General features: G+C 36.6%; 1 pseudogene; it reads right to left on the bottom strand.

The window, feature by feature from the left end:
• Positions 1-4,309: 4,309 nt before the first annotated feature.
• The window catches only part of LOC118905012, a 28,362-nt pseudogene continuing 17,892 nt past the window's right edge, over positions 4,310-14,779 (bottom strand).

Genomic DNA, 14,779 nt, shown 5'->3' on the forward strand with positions numbered 1-14,779 from the left:
ATTCAAATTCACTTTTTAATTGTATTTGTCCAACTGATTCTAAACTGTTTTTCATTTGATATTTTTTGTTTTTTGCTTTGTTTTATTTTTGCTTTTCCTTAAACAAGTTTTCTCAAATAGAGATATTGTTAACATTTTGGTTAAAATAATTCTTTGTTGGGTGGGACTCTTTTACTTATTGGAATATCTTAACATCTCTGGCTTTCACTTAGTAAATGCTAGTGGCACACCATCAGTCATTTTGACACCATAAAATACCCCCACACCTTCCCAATATTCCCTAGTGATATGGAACAACTTAATATTGAGAATTAGTGGTCTGGAAAATATCAAATCATACTATAAAGCCAAACAAGCAAAACATTGTAGTGTATACACAGAAATAGGCAAATAGGTCAGTAAAATCGAATAGGAAGTATGAAATAACAATAGATATATGTACATGTACAAATTTTGCTTATCATGAGCATGATCTTTAAAATCATTGAGGAAAAGATCTATTATATATTGATTAGTGTCAAAAACAAGATCAGGTTAGAGATCTAACACTCACACACACACACACACACACAAGTAGTTTCTGGATGGATTGAAGCATTAAATAAAAAGGAAAATAAATGAATTTCTGGGAGGTCTGTAGGGGAGTATTTCTACAACCTTGACATAAACAATATTTTCCCTAGGAAGGAAAAAACTAGAAAAAAGTAACAGTTTTGCTTACAAAAATATTTAAAACTTCTGTAAAATGACAGACGCCATAAAACATTAAAAGGTAAATGACATGCAGAGAAGAAAAAATTAACAAACAAATAATACCAATAATATAAAGTGTTTCTGTACAATGATAAGTTGAAAATAAATTAATTTGGTGTGAAATGATCTTTACAATATTGAAATTTCAATCCAATGTATCATTTTAATGAAAAATGTTTTGTATACATTAAAATCAACAAATTTACCCCAATTGAAGATCAATTCTGATGATTAAAAATGTCCCTTCAATATTGGACAAAAAATAAAAGTAGGAAGAAAGAAAGAGACAGAAAGGGAAGGAAGGAAGGAAGGAAGGAGGGAAGGGGGATCTAGTTGGTCATAATCTGGTGAAATGTGTGAATTTCAAGGATTAAAAAAATACTAATTTTTAAGAAGTGGAAGATCCAGCAGGAAACAAATCAGTAAGGACACAGTTGAATTCAAGGACACCATCAATCAACTGGATATAATTGACATCTATAGACTGCTTCAACCAACAACAGCAGAATACACATTCACCAAGATACGCCATGTTCTGGGCCATAAAACACACTTTAACAAATTTAAGAGAATAAATAGAGTTCATACATTATCTGCTCTCAGACTACAGTGGGGTTAAACTAGAAACCAGTAAGAGAAGGATAACTGAAAAATCCCCAAATAAGTGGAGATTAAACAACACACTTCTAAACAACACATAGGTCACTGAAAAAATTCTCAAGAGAAATTTTAAAATATTTTGAGCTAAATGAAAACACAACTTATCAAAACTTGTGAGATACAGTGAAAGCAGTGCTTAGAGGAAAATATCATTGAATAAATATATTAGAAAAAAGGAAAGATCTAAATCAATAATCTACATTTCTAGCTTGGGAAACTGGAAGAAGAAGAGCAAATTAAATCCAAAGTAAGCTGAAGAAAATAAATCATTAGAATTAGAGCAGAAATCAACAAAATTGAAAACAGAAAATCAATGGAGAAAATTGATGAAACTAAAATCTTGTTCTTTGGAAAGATTAGTAAAATATATGTATACACCTCTAGCAGGCTAAGAAAAAAGAGGATAAAAAGTACTGTATCAGAAATGAAAGCAAAGGCCTCAGTAGAGATCCTTTGGACGTTAAAAGAAAGATAAAGGAATACTGTAAACAACTCTATGCCCACAAATTTGATAACCTAGATGGAATGGACAAATTCCTTGAATGACCCAATTTTTCACCCAAGAAGAAACAAATGAGTCAGTCTAAACCTATTACAGAAGTTGAATTAACAATTAATAACCTTCCAAAACATAAAGCACCAGACCAGTGAATTCTACCAAACATTTAAGGAAGAATTTGTACTAATTCTCTAAAATCTTTTAAAGATGATAGAAACAGAGGACATACAATCTAACTCATTCTTTAAGGCCAGAATTACCCTAATATCAAAACCAGACAAAGACATTACCAGAAAAGAAAACTAAGACCATTATCTCTCTTGAACATTGATGCAAAAATCCTCAACAAAATATTTGCAAATTGAATCCAACAATGTATAAAATGCATTATATACCATGACCAAGTGAGATTTTTCCCAGGTATGCCAGGTTAGCTCAACATTCAAAAATTAAATAATGTAATCAATTATATCAATAAACAAAAAAAAAACATATGATTATATCATTAGATGCAGAAAGGCACTTGGCAAAATCCAACACCCATTCATGATAAAAATTCTCAGCAGACTAGGAACAGAGGATAATTTCCCCAATTTGATAAATATTCTCATCAAAAAACTTACAGCTAACATAAAAGCTTTCCTACAAGTACAAGACAAGGATATCCTCCCTAACCAACTCTTTTTCACCATTGTACTGGAAGTAGTAGCTAATGCAATAAGAAAAGAAAAGGAAATAAAAGATATACAGCTTGGGAAGGAAGAAATAAAACTGCATTTGTTCATAGAAGACAACTGTTTAGAAAATCCAAATGAGTGGACAAAAAAAAAATGATGGAGTTAATAAGTGATTATAACAAGGTTGCAGGATACAAGGCAACATATGAATCTTCTTCACATAAAGCTTGGGCACCTCTCGATTGGCTGCTTCTGCACAGGCCCCTGGGAGATTGGACTTCTTATGCTGAGAACAGGCCTCTGTTCTCTGGAAATTTAGAGACAATTGATCAGTGCTTATGTCTTGGTATGTGTGGGTTGCCTGTATCTCAGGGAGGGAGTCAGCAGCACAGAAGCTTTCCCAGCCATGAAATTTTGCACAGATATATATTTCGAGATTGAAAAAAAATCTGGAAGAATTATTTCCACCAAGGGACCAAGCAAGTTTATAGTAGAGTCATGGATGAACAACTCCTAGTCCAAGAACTCCTGGGAGACTTTGAGGGTTTACCTCAGAGACCATCTGGTTTTGTTCATGAAGCTTGTGAGCATTCTAAACTGATCCCCACATTCAAGGAAACCCTTTTTCTCATTTTATACAGAGCCTTCTGACTGAGCTGTGTCCAAGTCTGGCCCCTTCTGTGATTATTTCCAACCCTCTAGTGAGTACCAGACCTGTCAATGCACAGATGAAGATTCCATGACCATGCTGGAATGCTGAAGAACAGCCAAGGGCTTTATTTCATAGTTATTTGTATGGTTTCTTCACACTGCAGGAAGGTGAGAATGAGGTTTGTTAGGATTACTGTGACCTTACAAACGAGGCCCAGACTAGTACTAGCAGTAATCTGGGAGCACAACCTGGGTCTTTTGTTTCCCTGCCCAGCCCATTATGTAGTTTTTTAACTCTTTCCTTTTTGAAGCTAATATATTATTGATATCCATCCAGTATTCACAGAAGAGGGAGAATGAAGGGGTTATTAAAAAATTGTAGTTTGAACTTTGTAGCCCTATAATGAATGGGCTATTTCCTTTCTGGGTTCAATTTCAAAATGTAAACAAAAATGACTCCTTCAGTTCTAAAGTACTACTAGTACAGTTAAACACTGTGCGTAATTTTTTTTTGCTGACTTTTTAGGAGAACAATTTAAACAGATAGTAAGATTGTTGCTCTTTTCAAGTAAACAATGAGAAATCAGGTAGAACTTATCTACCAAAACATAAAAACACAAAGAAAAAAAGCAAATATGTTTTAGAGGAAAAAGGAAGAGAATTTTTTGTTTGTTTTTTAAGGGAATGGTATCAACATGCCATTTTTTTTTTTTTTTTTTTTTTGTCTTCCTGAGCTAAAACCACAGCTGAAAGTAAGTTTTCTAGGACAACATTTAGCTTGGGAAACTTCAACTATCTGTACTCAAGGACTCAATCTATCCCCAGAGGATCATCTATGGGAGGTAATGTTAATACCTAATTTCAGGTTACTTGCTGCTTTTAACTCAATGCAGAGTCTAGTTGTAGTAAAGATACAAACAATGCTTTAAATTCTGTATAAGTTCATGGATTTCATCCAATATGAATTAAGAGTTTTTGTCCTCATTTTTTAAAGTAATAATAGGGAAAATGTTAACTTGACACTTTCTGATTACAAAAAGTAATGCCCTTATAAAATCTTCTAACTAATTCAACCATCTAGGGTGGTCAGCTGCAGTAAACCTTTCATTTCTTCAAGATGCTGCTTCTACCAACAGAATCTCATGTTTTCTTCTTTACAAACAGGAAGTCCTTTACATTTCAATTGTAATTCCACTTACCTTGGATGGGGCACAAAATTCAGTTCAACTTCTGGCCAGTTCCTACATCTCCACTTAATGATTATATTTTCATTTGTTAACAATTCCATACATTTACAGTGATTTTCCCATCAAACATTTGTGATTTCCTTCCCTTTTCATCTTCTAATACAGCAGGAAACTTATATAATTTGTGCACCAAACTTTCACATTGAAGACACTATACAGCTTCTCTACAAATGTGTCAAATAGTTCCATCATGTGCAGTGCCACCACATTGGGAATCCTGATGCCCAATGCCATGGGAGATGGGGCCTGCAAGGTATTCTCACTCAGTCTCCTTTTAACAAGTGGCAATTCCTGAGTTGTCATAGCTTTTTTGGTAAATCATTCCCATCTTAAATTCCTTCCTACGTGCCTTCAGGCAATCTCAAAAAGCCTCCCTGCTCTTGGCAGTGCCTTCAGTTTCCATAATGTCCCCATCTTTATTTTTACTCACATTTGCCCCAATGTCATCTACTTCATTTTCTTCAGAAAGGTTGAATATTTCTATCAATCCCTTGTGCTTTGCTCTAGATTCTTTAATTATACCTTTCTAACCCAGTTTGATGTTCCAATCATAAAATGAAATACGCTTTCCTTTCCAGCTGCTGCAGAAAACCTCATCTTGCACTTGCTTCAGCTTACTGATCTTGCAGCAGCCAGCCTATTCTCTACAACAGTGACCACCAGTAGCTCATCGAACTTCCCCTTGGACCAGCTGGTGACATCCTGCTCTGTCCATTGCCAGTTGTTCATGTTGGTCTGTCCTCCCACTCCTCCATGATCCAGGGCAGGTCCCCAGCCCCACTTGGCCATGTCTGCACAGGTGCTGCAGCCTCGTTCAGATTCAACACATGATATATCCTGAGGAATGTTCTATGTGCAATTGAGAAGAATGCCTATTCTGTTGTTTTTGGATGGAATGTTTTGTATATGTCTGTTAGGTCCATCTGGTCTAGTGTGTAGTTTAAGTCCAATGTTTCCTTATTGATTTTTTTGTCTGGATGATCTATCAATTGTTGAAAGTAGGGTATCAAAGTCCTCTACTATTACTGTACTGCTGTCTATTTCTCTCTTCAGATCTGTTAATATTTGCCTTATATATTTAGAGGATCCAATATGGGTACATAAGTACTTACAAATGTTATATCCTTTTGTTGGATTGCCTCCTTTAATATTATATAATAACCTCCTTTTTCTCTTATTGCAGACTATTTTATCTGGTATAAGTATAGCTACCCCTACCCTCTTTGGGGCTTCATTTCATGGAATATCTTCTTCCATCCCTTCAGTTTCAGTCTGTGTGTGTCCTTAAAGCTGAGGTCTCTTGTAGTTAGCATATATTTGAATGTTGTGTTTTTTAACCCATTCAGCCATTCTATGCCTTTTGATTGGAGAATTTAGTCCACTTACGTTTAGAGTAATTGTTGAAAGGTAAAGACTTACTTTTCCATTTTATTTGTTGTTCTGTGACTGTTTTATAATTCCTTTGTTTCTTTCTTCTTCCCTTACTCTCTTCTTTCGATATGATGATTTTCTGTAGTGGTATGCTTAGATTCCCTTCTCTTTATCTTTTGTGTATTTAGATAGGTTTTTGCTTTGTGATTACCATGAGGCTTACATAAAACATCTCATATTTATAACATTTTATTTTAAGCTTGATAATAACAACTTTGAATGCATAATAAAGCTTTACATTTTTACTATCCCACCCATGCACACACACATTTTATAATTTTGATGTTAAAATTTACATCTTTTATCTTATGTATCCATTAACAAATTATTGTAGTTACAGTTATTTTTAATACTTTTTTATAACTTTCATATGAAGTGGTGATTAATTTACTCCATTAAAATTTTAATCAGAGTTCATTTTACTTTCAAAGGAAAATAATTCAGATATTAGAGCACAATTAAATCATGTAATTGTCCAGCTTCTATCTGTATTTATTATAAAGGTCATTTAAACATTTTATTGGGTAAGTCATTTTGCAAGATTAAAGAACTATTATTTCTGATCAATATGTATTGAATTCCTAAGTAAGACTGCTCTATACTCAATGATTTGCCCTAAACATAGACTCTATATTTAACTTAAAACCTTTATAAGGTATTTCTTTAAATTAAGAAAATTTTATATAAAAAGGTATTGTTGAGACACTCAGCTATAAAATTGAGATATTGACATTACCATTGGAATTATAATAATGGACTGAGTGTGAGACTCTGAAAAAGATGATGTTTCATGCTGAATCACCTACAGCAGCTTGTATTTGCAGGGCACTTTGCCAGGTTGGATTTGCACTCTGTGACTCAGGATTCTTGATAAAGATAACTTCCCAGTGTGGGAGAGTATAACAAAACATTTTTAATAATATGTTCTAACAAATTGAGTTTGAATTGCATGCCTCATCTTTCTTTCTCTGGTCAATTTTAGATTCATTTCTTTGCAGAATTCTAGATTGTACTTAAGTGTTTCTCAAGGTCATTCATAGATCTTGGATTCCAAGGTCATAGAGACCTTGGCCTAAGTCCTGATACTATCTTGTAACAGGTTTATGAGTTCGGGAAAGTTACATAACCTTCTAAGCCTGCTTTCCCTCATGTACATAATAGAGATAATAGATAATAGTACCTGCCTCATAGGACTGGGGTGAGAATTAAATAAGAAATTGCATATAAATGTTTATCTCATGCCTGATAAGTAGAAAAAAATGAATAAATGTTAGCTATTATATTATCATTATTTATTTGACAATGCCCGTTCCTCTAGTGGTTTGCATAGAGACGTTGCAAATATAATCAAACTGGACCCACATTCTTAGAATTTGAAGTCAGTTCCACCGTATGCTCATGTCTACACAAAGCTACTGATAGAACTGGATCCCAAAGTTGGAATTCAGACCAGAAGATCTGCCTTGTTGTGTATATGACAATGTACACAAATGTCTTTTCACAGGCCTACCTTTCAGCTGTGTTTAGCTTCTGTAATACAGATACAAACTAATTTAGACTTTGTTGCAAGATAGATTGCATAGGCAGCATGACTTGAAGCAATTGCAGTAGGTGGCTTTTGAGAAAGCTAAGCCGAAATGAAATGTATTTCATTATGGGTTTATTCTTGAGATGCAAAATATTTTAGGAAGACTAAGTCTTGATGTATTAACTTCTGCATTTGCCCCTTTTAGTTTTCAGTTTCAAGGCAGGCCCAGATGGGAATATCAAAAAGGAAATGCCCATCTTATGTGAACACCCTGTGTGGTACCTTTGACCATACAACGATATTTGTTCTTGAGAGGATAATTAAACTGTCCTTATCCAATGTCTCTTGCACATTATGTGTGTGCATTTTTACAAAGGGAAAACAAATCCTGACTGCAAAGCATAATTATAAATGGTAATAGTTACATTTTCATCATATGTATGCAATAAATATATCTGTCAAATCTAGAATTTGGAATTTGTAGTGTATATACAATATATATAAATATATATAAAATATATTTATTTTGCTCCTCTGCTAATGAGGCTAGCTTTAGATAGCCATGAGCATCAGTCTCAAATAAAAATTAAAAGTCAGTATATTACATTTCTCCTTCTGTTCTTTCTGCATATTACATTGCTCCATAAGCTCATTGATGCTGGAATTCTATCTCTCCTTTGGCACAATTTTCCTCTGTGGTATGATGCTATGAATATTTATGATACAATAAAAACAATATAATAATAGGCATTTCCTAATCTTGTGCTGCATATATCTTCCGACAGGAGCTGGGAGGGCTATATCTGTTAACTCCCACTAGAGAAGATCTTTATGTCCTGTGAAATAGATGGCTGTCCCAAAGACCTTCACTTCCACGTGAGTTAAATGGCTTCTGTACTGAAACATTCCGAGAAGAATTTTTTCTTCTTCCATATATAGTTTGGACTCTCATCATCTCTGAAATATTGCCAGATTTTCCTTACATTGAGTAGGCATCAATTGATATCCTTATTCATCCTTCCTATGTCAACCACTACAATTCATTCTTTTATAGCCACCTTAAATCTTTAGTCTCTAAAATTCCAGGGTCCAGAATACTCTGAGCAGACTATTATCTTGCTCAGTGAAGCGGTACTGCTTCATCCTCACTCATCCTCCATCACCTTAACTGACTGGATTTCTTTTCGTTTATAAATTTCACTCAAATTGTTTTCTTTTTTCAAATATTTGCCAAACTTTCTCATTCCAGCCAGTTTTCCCAGCTTGATATCTGCTTAGCTACACATAATGCTCCTAATCTGTGACTTTGGATATTTCCCCATGTCAGTCTCTGCAGTCATTCTTCTTATCTATGTTATTAATATAATTAGAATTCATTCCATATCCCATTAATAATTACTGGAAAAACAGGGTTTTTTATTTTTTCAACTACTAAAGAAATTCTGACGTTCATATTATATGAATATCCTGATATTTTTATTGTAAAACTTCTTGGAATTATTTTAAAGCTATAAGATACCTCAAAAACACTTCTTCAACGTTTGAGGGGGGAATGTGTGTGTGTGTGTGTGTGTGTGTGTGTGTGTGTGTGTGTGTAAGAGAAAGAGACAGAAACAAAAACACAGACAGAAAATGCACTTTAATACATTTTTACAGGGGAACGTTTTTGGGAGACAGTTATCCACGAGTTTCTCACATTTCTGCATGTCTTATGAGCAGAGGCACAGGCCTTTGTTCTGGACTATTATTTCAAGGATGTTAGTACAGCAAACAGCTTCAGGAGATAGAGGTAGTTTCTCCTTCTGGAGCAAAAGGCAGTTTTATTTTTTGTTTTTTGTTTTGTTTCTTTGTTTTTGTTGTTCTTGTTTGTTTATGTCACTGTCCAGTATAATGAAAACATGTTTATCTTTGGTTAAAAAGTAGGCATGTTTTCTACCTATTACAGAAGATTTGGTTTCTCTAACTCATGTTTTGTGTCTCGTACTGTAACCCACTACATGTTCAGATGTCAGCTGAACCTCTTCATGCCACCCTATGGGAATTGGAGCTTGGGGAAGCAGTGTAAACACTGACACTCTGGCTATTACTGTCATTGGAAATAATAAAGTCCTTTGTCTCCTATCCCAGGGGTTTATTTTTTATTTATTTATTTTTTGTCTTCTCTGAGTATCTATGAAAGAGAGGCAGAATAACTTGCTAGTCAGGTAAAATCTCAAACCCCTCCATTGTCCTGAGAGATGGGATGCTGGTGGAGACATGGCTTTCCGCAAGAATAAAGATAAGGGTCTCATGGCTGATTAACAGGAGAAGAGGGAAGTTAGAAGAGGGAGGTTTATGTAAGAAGATCAAGTGGGTATAAAAAGTCCTCCATTTTATTTCCTTTTAATTAAGAGGAATTGTGGAGATGGTTTCAGGCCAAGCACTAGGAAGTAGATGTAAGACAATTTCAAATGATGCCCTAGGTATTGCTAATTCTTTTGTAAGAGGGGAAACTGAAGGCTCTCATCCACTGATCATCCTCAGGCCTATTTTTTTGCATTAACTGGTACTAGGACTTGTCCTGGAGTTCGGTGGCAGAAAGTTCTACCACCAAACTCCTTTGGGAAACCACAGATGCAACACTGATAAGGATTTGTGCTCTAACTTCCCTGGGTGAGCTTTACCATGCTGATGAAAGTGACCCACTAATGAGTAAGAAATGGACCCAAAGAAGCCTAGTAAATTTGTTCAGTAAGCAATGTCACCTTGGAAAACTCCCCTAGGCCTTACATTGAAACTGGGAAAGAACTTAAGTTGTTATTTTGATAATGGAACTTCAGATGTCCTAGATTAAGGTGGAATAAAAAAAGTCTCCACTGCATATATCACATCCAAACTATCCAAGGGGAATAAATCCACAGCCTCGACCAGAAAGCAATGTGACTATGGCAGTTGGATCAAAGGTTCCCCAAAGCTAAAATAGCTGGTGTCAGTATGTATAATCTTGGTGCTCATATATGGCTTTGGGTGGACTGAAAACATTGGAGGTTCATTTGGTTGAGCTGTATGTAGACACTACTCTGCTCACAATGGAAAGTAAACATAACTTGCCTTCTGATTCCCCCAGGCTGTCTGATTCCTCCCTCTTCATTAACCTGTCTTCAGCCACTTTAAAGAGAAAGATGATTTTGGATGAGTTCTAGGTGTCCCTTGACTCCATGAAAAACCAAAGCCCATATCCGTCCATCTAGATTTGCAAGGGAATTTGGAGGAAGGAAAAAATTCAAATGTGTAAAATTCTGTTGGAGAAAGGTCCCAACTCACAATCCCTCCTGATTCTGTAGTTCAAGGGATACGCAGATTTCGTAATGAGATTTGGGCTGGGTGCACATTAGGGAAGGGGAGCTAATATGTCTTGTGTGGGGCCCTTTGAGTCAGTTCAATGTACTGTTGTGATTTCTGCTCCTGAATGTACAATTTTATTAATTTATATGTGTTTACTGAATCCAGAGTGGATTCTCCCAATTAGGAAGTGTCACATATAGAAAATTGCTCGTGGGACATGTAAACCAGATCCTCTGCCTGTCTCCTCCAAGGTGGTCCATCAGAAGTGATATATAATCCAAGGACGACAAGTGGAAATCATAGTCTCAAGGTCTTAAAGATAACAAGGATAGGTTGCAATACCAACACAACAGCCCTGTGTGTCCAGTGAAAAATAATAATGGGAGATGGAGGCTTATAGTGGATTATTGGCAACTGAGTCTTGTTGTTGCTACTCTAGCCCCACAAATGATTTCCATTACACATACTGATGTCACTTGGTATGCTGTGTTAAACATTGGCAACACCTTATTTTCTATCCCACTGGCACCTAAGGATCAAGACCAGTGTACCTTCATGCAGCAAGGCCTCCAGTATACATTTGCAGTACTCCCCTGAGGGTACCTAAGCTCCCCTGCCATTTGCTTTCAGGGGGGTGGCCTAGGTAACATTAATGTCTCTACTTTATGAAGTCTGAAGTCTTCACTAAATAGATGACAACCTGCAGGTTCGCAACTTTGAAGCCTCAGTGTGAATGGTCTTGACTTCAGTGTTATTACATTTCTCCCAGAAGGAGTGGCTGATAAACCCCAACAAAATCTAGAGACTTGCTAGCCAAGGAGTATCTTGAGACTATGTGAGTGTATATCAAAGCTCTCAACCCCTCTGGCAATCAAGGAAGTTCTGTCTCTTGGCCCCTCCTCAAAGAGAGATCCAACAATTTATAGAACTCTTTGAGTATTGAAGACTGTACATGTCTTGAGTGGGCATTCTACTTGGAACATTATATTGGCTAGTTCACAAATATGCATCCTTTGAATGGGACCCAGACCAAAACTGTGGGTTGGAAGCTATCAAGTGAGCTTTGCATGATCTCTACACAAATGACCTCCGTGACTGATGATATTGCTGATTGGAATCTCTGGCAAAGGGAAGCACCCTACATCCAGAGATGCCTCTTGCAACAGTGACATAGTTAAATCATAAAGATAATGACAACTTGGTTGAGAACATTGCTTGCCAAGATCCCCTACAGTAGCCCACACTGGCCAAAGTGAGGGAAATAAGGGAGCTCTGTAAGTTCTAGTAAATTGCTTTTGTCACTTTTGCATCTATCCCTTCTGAGTGTGAGCAGTGGATAATTGAAAAAGGTGAAGTTATAGCTACTGTAATGGGACACAGATATTTTATGGCATTGGAGGAAGAGCATCACTCTGGAACCTGGAGAAGGAACATCTTACACTCTGGGGAGACATGGATGAGAAAGGAACATTAATATTTTTTTTTCTTTCAGACCATCCCTGGAGTCTTCCTCAAGATAAAGGCCCTCATGTATGTTTCTCAAACTAATGAGCACTTAAATTTAACTGATTTCAGGATCTGTTCTCCCCCACCAGGCAGCTCTGGTCACCATTGGATTGCCATTCCTCTTAAAATTACCAGAAGCCTATCAAAGGGGCAGATGATGGCCCTGATCCCTACACTTTACAGTACAATTGCTGTCAACACCTTTAGTATCTACTTCACCCCTATGCCAAGTACTGTAGTTCAGTGATGCTACAGAATGGATAAAAGCCACCCAGCTGATGATGCAGAAAAGTAGGACAGAGCAGACTGACTGTCCTCAGACATTACCTTCAAAAACAATAACTAGATTCAATTGTTCAAACTAAACTGAGAAACATAAGATCTACTAGCTGGTTATGAGGCCACACTGGAGCGGAGTCAATGTATGCTACTGGATGATGTAGACCTCCTCCCATTCAGTGGCCCCAATAGCACTTTCTTTTTAGGGATACCACGTGTACCCTTAGGACTATATGTCTTGTGTGGAAACCAAGCATTAGCTTATTTCTCTCCCCCAAATGGTGATTATAACCTTAGGAGTGGTCACAAGAGACCTCCAAGTTTTTAAGGAAATACCCCTAGAGGATAACGTAGCCCTTAGATAACTGCGCCATCTTCCCAAAATGATTACTTGGGGAAGCTTTCCAGAAAGGGAACTGATTTGTACTTGCACCCACCTTGCAGTCAGTTTTCCCTACAATGTGAGTTGTCCAACTAGAAAAGGTGATACAAAATTTGTCTTTGATATTAGTTGAGGTGATCAAAGACACTGCCTCAGTCCTGGAATGTATTCAGGTTAGTAGTAACTCAGTGATCAGGCTTGTGATAGATGATATTGCCCCTAAATTTTCTCCTTGAGTGCCAACGTAGAGTCTGTGTAATCTCTAAAACTCCTGCTGTACCAGACTAAGGCCATAGGCCAAGTTGAAAGGTCAATGTGGAAACTTAAGGAGAAAAACACCTAGATTTCTGAGGTAGATCCAGATGGTTTATGAGATTTGCTCAGCTGGTTGAGTCTGGGACGGTTGGTGTTAATACTGCAAATTTCCTCATACTGCTGCTCAGAGTCCTACTGACATCAGCCTTAATGAAATGTAGTATGAGCCAAATGGAACATATTAGTCCTAATCTCTATCAGCCAGATTAATCAATGTGGCTGACAGAGGGCTATGCTCAGAGGAAACATTTTCCAGATGCCAAGACAGTGTTGGATGGAGAGGTGGATATCATTAGAAGACACGTCTCCATAGGTCTTGCCTGTTTATTGCTCAGTGTGACAAAGATAGTGTTTCCCTTGGAGGCAAAGATCAGGCAGGTTTACTGCCCATTATAAAAGATTCAGTTTCCCTAAGGTTGGAATCCCACTCCTGGAATACAAACCACTGTGTGTGTGCAGGCACTTGGCTCATTTCACACTGTCCTATGGGGCACCAGCATAAATGCTGACAACTGCTATTGCTGTGAGTAATAAAGTCCTTTATTTCTGCAGTCTCCTGTCTTCTGCAAGCACCCACGAAACTGTGTCAAGCTAACTTGGGACACAGGTAGAGTAACGTCTCAGACCCTTCTAAGTTTTTGACGTGTATAATATTGCTAATGTATACTAATAATAATTTCAGTTACATTAAGGAGAGTAGGAGAAAAAAAAATCCTTAGTCTACAGATCTTGTAGCTAACATTTTCACGGCATACTGGGCTTTAATTAAGTGAATAAATGAATGTGATTAAATAGAAGGCAATTCAGCACAGTCCTGAAGAGAACTTCTGATTTCCACTAAGAGGATTTATTTTAATATGTTGGAGAAATCGATGAAGGGTATAGAAAACTCCCAGTGACACAAATTGTGCTTTGGCATTTGTAGATGGTTCTAAGGCTGTGGATTGTTTACATGAGAACCTTGCTCTAAATGAATTTACTCCTTTTCTGGGGTATAGGGTGAGTATGCTGCTCCCAGGCCAACCTGCTGGCACCTCCTAGGAATGACATAACAGGTTTCAATACCCTCTAACTGAATTCTAGGCAATGAAACATACTGATAATCAGAACACTAGAACATCTGAAGATGATCCATTACTGAGTAGATGGGTATATGTTAATATAGTGTAAATCCGGAGTCATATGAATCAGGTACATTTGTAAATTAATTTTGACTTCATACGTTAGAAGTAGTGGGGGGGAAGCTTATTGAAAAGTTTAAAAATGTATACAATATCTAACTAATGGGTTTGCTAATAGTTGTTCTCTGACCATGGACATGAATCTAGCGTTTTACATGTCATTCACATGAAGTTCAAAATGCCAGGTAGCCAAGAAATAGAAAACCATATCCATTTGGAGTCAGTTATTTAGCCATGCCTCAAGCATGAGTTGTTTAGTGAAAAATAGCAAAGGATGGTAGGTCAAATCTTAAGGAACCATCTTTCTATAATGCCTTATTCTTATAGCAAAATGGACTAACACTTG

This window comes from Balaenoptera musculus, chromosome 12 (genome assembly GCF_009873245.2).
Source record: "Balaenoptera musculus isolate JJ_BM4_2016_0621 chromosome 12, mBalMus1.pri.v3, whole genome shotgun sequence".
Taxonomy (NCBI): Eukaryota; Metazoa; Chordata; class Mammalia; order Artiodactyla; family Balaenopteridae; genus Balaenoptera; species Balaenoptera musculus.